This window comes from Harpia harpyja, chromosome 10, assembly GCF_026419915.1.
Source record: "Harpia harpyja isolate bHarHar1 chromosome 10, bHarHar1 primary haplotype, whole genome shotgun sequence".
Lineage (NCBI taxonomy): Eukaryota > Metazoa > Chordata > Aves > Accipitriformes > Accipitridae > Harpia > Harpia harpyja.
This window is the reverse complement of record NC_068949.1, coordinates 34,732,598-34,738,763: the sequence shown is the minus strand read 5'-3', so window position 1 is coordinate 34,738,763 and position 6,166 is coordinate 34,732,598.

Here is a 6,166-nt window from a genome sequence, read left to right as displayed (position 1 = left end):
GTGCTGGACCTTAGCAAAAGCTAGATGACTCTTTAGGAAATTGTCTCTGGGCCCAACTCAAACCTCAGTCAAGTTAATGGGAGAGTTTTGGTGGATCTCAAAGGGAAGTGGATCAAATGTTTTGCCTGCCCCAAAGTCAGATGCAGAAAAGAGCTTACGGTTTCTTTGTGCAACACGTTGTGATGTGCAGAACTTGGAGAACATGTTGAAGTCCCTCAAAGTTTCTTGGTAGCAGCAAAGCTGCCAGACAGCTTCTGAAATGCTAGGTCCTCGCTGCTTCATCTTTGGCATGGCAGCACCTGTGAAACAAACTTCAGTTCTTCTTTCCCAGCTTGGGTTGGGAAAATGGAGAACAGGCAATTGAAACATTGTTGGGTAAAAACTGGTATCAGTCCATAATATTGATGTCACACTTAGAGCTTCAGATCTTGCAAGAAGCTGTTTGAATGCTTTTGCCCTCTGCAAATCAGGCAAGGAGCCTGGGTCCATCACAGATGGAGCTACACAGTTTGGGGCTGAACCTGTAGCCTAATTTGAGCCCATCAGAATAAAAAGCAGTCTGTCTGTCTGTCTGTTTGCTTCAGTGGGGCACCAGCTCTCTGCTCCAAAGCACTTGGTGGTTAACAGTGCCAAGAAAGTGGAGAGTTTCATTACTAACTGTGAGAATTGTGGAGGGAAGTGCATCTCTGAGGGTATGAGGATTGCCTTGCTAGGGAATAAGACTGTCCTTTTAAGCAGGACTGGATGCAGTTTTAATGTGAAGAAAGTAAAATAGCAATAAACTGCAGCACAAAGTTTCTTCTTAGTGCTCTTCTTCCAGGCAGAGGAAGCAGTAAGCACGAGTGCACTGAATGGGCAACAGAGCTCTCAGACTGCAGTAATACCTTCTGCTGGTAAGTAATAAGAAGAGCAAAGCTTTTGCTGGATGGCACCTGTGACTCCTTGCTGTTAGGCTAAAAATGGCATATGGAGTGTCTGAGTGCCTTTGCAAAGAAAACTGCTTGTGTGCAGAGATGTCTGTGTTCTGCAGCAGGCTGAGACACTTGGTCACGAGGCCAGCTCTGGCCATTAGCTATGAACATACTGAAAATAGTTGTCGTTGAGCAAAAGTATCCAGTCCCACACGAGCTGACAAGAATGAGCTCTTAGAGAGTCCAGGTGTCAGTGAGAAAGAGGGAGCATTGCTGCCACCCGGGATATTCAGACAGGACCTTTCTAGAGTGTGTCAGTGCTGAAACACAAGCAGCTCCATTTGTGTGGTCTGCGTAAGAGATACTTCAACAGTTTGCTGAGCCACCATCCTCACTGGTTTATAAAACACCTTGCTGCTGGATCGTAGCACTGGCAGAAAGCTAGCACACTGCTCTTTGAAAGGGTGCAACTGCAAACGTCTGTATTCTGCAAACAGGAGGACTAAGAGGCAGACTTTTCTTCTTCCATTAAAGCTGAGCTTCTCAGATGATAAACACCTACTTATGAAAGCTGGAAAAAACTAAGATGCCAAACTAGGTGTGAAATCTGCAATAGTTAGGACTTGGATTTGCACTTAGTTCTGCTTCCTGCTAAAGGGCATGAATGAAGCAAGTTAATAACTTACTTGCCTGAGGAGTAGGTAATGTCAGACCCCCAGAGGAGCTGGAAGGACTGCTCTCACCCCTTGAAATTTCCCGCTGGCTACCAGGTATTCTTTTATCATCACACTTTAAAGTGAAAACACTCTACATTTTTCTCTATGACTGTATTGCAGAACATGGCTTGGGAATGACCTGAATAGGAAGGTCTGACAGATTGCTTTTTTTAAAGGCTCTTTAGGGAAAAAAGCAGACACGACCCTCTGCTAAATTATACCTGTGTTAAAGTAATGCATTGCCACCGCTATTGACAGCATCACACCTGGCTAAATGAGCGTGAAAGGAGGCCTGGGACCAGCATCACATTATTTTCCACTTAGCAGAGCCTCTGTGGTCTCCCCTGAGCCCGGGGGGCCTAGAAAAACCTCCTTGGATCTGACCTCCTTCCCCCAGGTTTGACAGATCATTAGAGATGGTGAATCAGCCATATCTTCAATCTAGTGATTTGGGGCACTTGGAATGTAAATGCTGGCTGGATTTCAATTTCTAAAGAAGATTTCATTATTTTGGACTACATCACTGGGAATGCGCTGTAGGTGATTTGTGAGAAATGTATTTGAAGCCAATTTGTTGGGTACGAGCTGCTGAACTGCAGCGATCAGAAAATCACTTTTGGTCCATCCTCTGCCCACTGCACTAAGATCATCCATCCTTTCCTCGTTCTGCCTTTTCTCCCCCAAATGCTGCATGCGTGGGCGTTTGGGCTCTGTGACTGTGTCCCTGCTTCCCGTGTTGAGGGGAGGGACTGTCGATTCATTTCCTTAAGCCCAGGGAGGAATTGTACTTCTTGTTCATGAAAGTTCTGACTCTGTTAAGAGGCAGATTATCTGGCAGCCTGCAAAACCCCGAGTGCAGGCAGTGCCTCGTTTTGCCTTTGGGATGTGACTTGCTGACCCTGCTCTGAGGCGGAGGAGAGGGAAGGATGCTGTGGGGCTGCCCCGCATCCCGCGCAGCTATGGGCACAGTAATCCCGCATCCCCCGCCATGGGATTTATTACCATCGGGCCTGGGGCCATGCTGCCCGACCCCACGGGCCGTGCACCACCGCGGGCTCTCAGATCCCACACGGCTGCCGGCCTAAAGCCCGTCTTGCTGGGCTGCGACGGCGAGGTGAGCGCATCCCGGCCAGGGCAGGGCGCTGGGAGCCGGGCGGGGCTGGCTCTCCGGGGGACAAACCTGCCCGGGCTCCTCCGTACGGAGAGAGCCGGAGCAGCCCCTGCTCGGCTGCCGGCCGCCGCCGCTTCCCATCACCAGAGGGACCCCTCGGACCGGCCATGGGTCCCCCCAGCACGGCTCGGCTGGGGAACTGGTGGCGAGTGGGAGAGAGCCCTGCGCGGGCGCCGGGGCTGGCAGCCCCCAGCCGGGCTCGTCTGGGCTGCCCAGAAACCCCTGTACGCTCGGGCTTAATAATAATAATAATAAAAAAGAGGATGACACGAGCAAGTGGAAAACAGCAGGCTGGGCATGGAGAAGTCGGGCAAGCTGGATTCACCTCCGCTCTTCTGGCCCTGCGCAGGTGCGTGTCCATTGGGAAAATCTGCTGATAATTATGCCATGTGCCCCAGAGGTTTGCAGGGACCCAGCGTAAATCACCCGCTCTCTACCGTGGCGAGTTAGCGTGGAAAAGAGCTATAGCTAAAGGAAAAAAAAAATGCAGGAAAAAGGAAGAGAGTAAGTCTTTCTGGTCACTTGCAGTTTGCTTGACACTTTTTTGCTGCTGACAGGTATTTGAAATTAGGAAGGTAGAGGAGCCTTGATAAAATTAAGGCCTGTTGCTACCAAACTTGTTCTGTAACAGTCTTGTTCATGATTTTGCGGACACTAAGACACAAATAGGGGATGCTTATGTGTGGTTTTAGGTGAGAGCAGGAGTTTGGTCTCTTTTCTTGGTGGACCTCATATGTCTCTACATCTGCTGGTGGCTCAACATTAGAGGGGGAGTGTCACACACACACTCCCCATCCTTCCCCTCCAAAAAGAAAGAAATGCCCCATGAATTTTTCTTGACAGAGTCCTGAGGGTAATAAATAAGCAATAGGAAAAAAGTAGAGCAACCAAAGGGCATCTGCTACATCCTAAGAAACTGCTGGGCTCCAGTATGCTACAAGCTGCAATTATTAATGTAACAGGCAGCGGGGTTGATTTGAAAGCTTAGTCAAGTCAGCTGTAGCATTTTTTTTCATCCTTATCAGGGCTAAAATTTGGATTAGGGCCTTGCAGAGAACAGTTTTCCTCAAAGAAAGTACAGCTCCTGGATTTGAAGGAGGACATGAACTCCCCAGCCTCAGCTCGCTCAAAGGGAACGGCCCTTTGGAGGGGAATTTGCTGAGCGTCTGCGCTTGCAGTGCGGCGCGATGGCTGCGTGCTCAGGCTGTGCCAAGAGCTCCCTGGGTACCCCTATGAATTCTGCAACTGAAAATGCTTCAGAAAGTTTTTGTCTTTCTGCTGTCCTTCGGAAACTGCCAGCTCGAGGGGGTACACATTTTAACGCATTGATCAAGATTTTTTTGGGAAATCAAACACTTTTTTGTGTTCATCACTCCTTTCTTTTTGCAAAGGATTTCCTTCCTTTCATAATTACCAAATGCAATGCTGTGAGAACATCTAGGAGATGCCAAATACAGGTAGAAAGACCTCGAGCCAGAATCTTTATACTCAGTGAAGTGGAAGGACGGGTCCCTGCCCTGGCTGCTTCAGTCATCTGTATTCATCTTTGCTACAATAATCCTTCCTGCAAAGCCAGCCATATGCCTTCGGTACAGCTGCGTGACTAATCCTTAAGTAATCGTTTATTTGGGGAATGTCACCTCTGGGTGTGCTATTTGTTGGTCCATAACGGTACATTTTGAAGGGAGAAGGTTGAAATAATCCAATCAGCATTTCCTGAAGGGGGATATGACCCCTTCCCCTTCTCTCCTTGTCCCCAGCAGAGTACGAGAAGCACACGGTGTGCATGTGAAGAGATCAGAATGTGAGTCTCAAGGAGATGAAGGGTGTTGGAAGGCTGATTGCACTGTGAAGGGTAGACTTGGGAGGAAATGCAGGGTAAAACAGTGTGGGAAAAACTGCTTTGCCTGGCTGTTGGAGCTGCCTGCTGTAGGGCAGTGGAGTCCCTGAGCGCTCTTTGAAGACATGGTAGGAGCCATAACGCTGTGCCTTGTGGTGGGATGCTTTGTGGCTGGAGAACACCTGGGCTTCCATGTCTGAGGCCACATCATGGCCACACTGTGCTCTATGAGTTACAAGCAGCAGAAGCATTTCTAGTACTCCTGAAATGTCCAGGTCGTGATCCTCCAGGGTGCAGAGTTCTCTAGTGCTGGTCCCTCATAAACTTTGGTGGGCTGGAGGAGTGTAGTTGAGGCTAGACGTGTCCCTCCTGTTACAGGCTGGTATGTTGTGAAGGTCATGGCACAGCCAGCTATTCTTTAAGGATGCTGGCAAGACTGACAGCTATGAAGAATGTCATGTCTGGAGCCAGATCCCATCCCAGCAACCCCCATGGAGTGGTGAACCTGCCTTCTCAATGGTCGGCTCTTGAACAGAACACTTCAACTTTCGTGTACTGCTTAACTCCAGTGGAAAGAACATTTTCAGCCCAAATTCCTCCTGGTTTTTCACTTCATGTCTTTTTTCCCTCATATAAGTCAACCCAGGAACTTGGCAGCTTGAAGAGAAGGGTGGAGTCAGTCCCTGAGGCTGGTTACTCACGCTGGCCTGCATCCCAAGACATGGTTTGAGTTGTTGGCATAAGTCAGGGAAAATTCAGCCCATTGCAGGACTGGTTGCTATGACACTTTGTAGCTCACCATATCGGGAGCTATTGGTGCAAGAGTAACTTACGTTCTGCCTTGTGTCTGATTAAAGCCTTTTTGACAGGAACTCTATGTGTTTGGCATGAATATGGATGATTTGGGCTTTGCGAACCAGAAAAATCTCTATTCATCCAGTGGTGATAAAGGATAACTCCTGTGGGACAGCTCTGGGGTCATTATGCTTTTTAAGGGATAAGTTAAAAATAAAGCTATATTTTATTCATTTGTTGCTTCCTTTGGCGATAATACGAATCACTTGCTTTTTGGTATAGCAATGAAGACTTTCTAGGTGACAATTTGATTTGGAAAGTCAGAGCAAATGCTTCTAAACAAACTGATTCCCACAAAATGAAGAGAAGAGTGGGCTGGCTTTTCCCTCCAGTATAAGACAAAGAGGTCAAAATGGCATTTCCAGACAAGGCTGAAGGTATGTTCCTGCCCTGCTCGCTAAAAACTGGAGGCGGTCAATGGGCCATTGGTCAGTCACCCCAAGGGCATTATACATGACACCACTTTGCTAACTTTCAGTCAACCTCCTTAGCACTGCTGCAGTGAAGGAAAAAAAAAAGCTGGTTCAAATGAGGACCAGGATCTGGATGTGTGGTTACAGGAGCATTTTTAAGGCAATGCAAATATTTCTTAAGGCTATTTTTTTGCATTCTAGTTCAAACTGCTGTCTAATCCTGTCTAGCATCTGGTGCTTCAGAGAAAAGAAACAAAGAA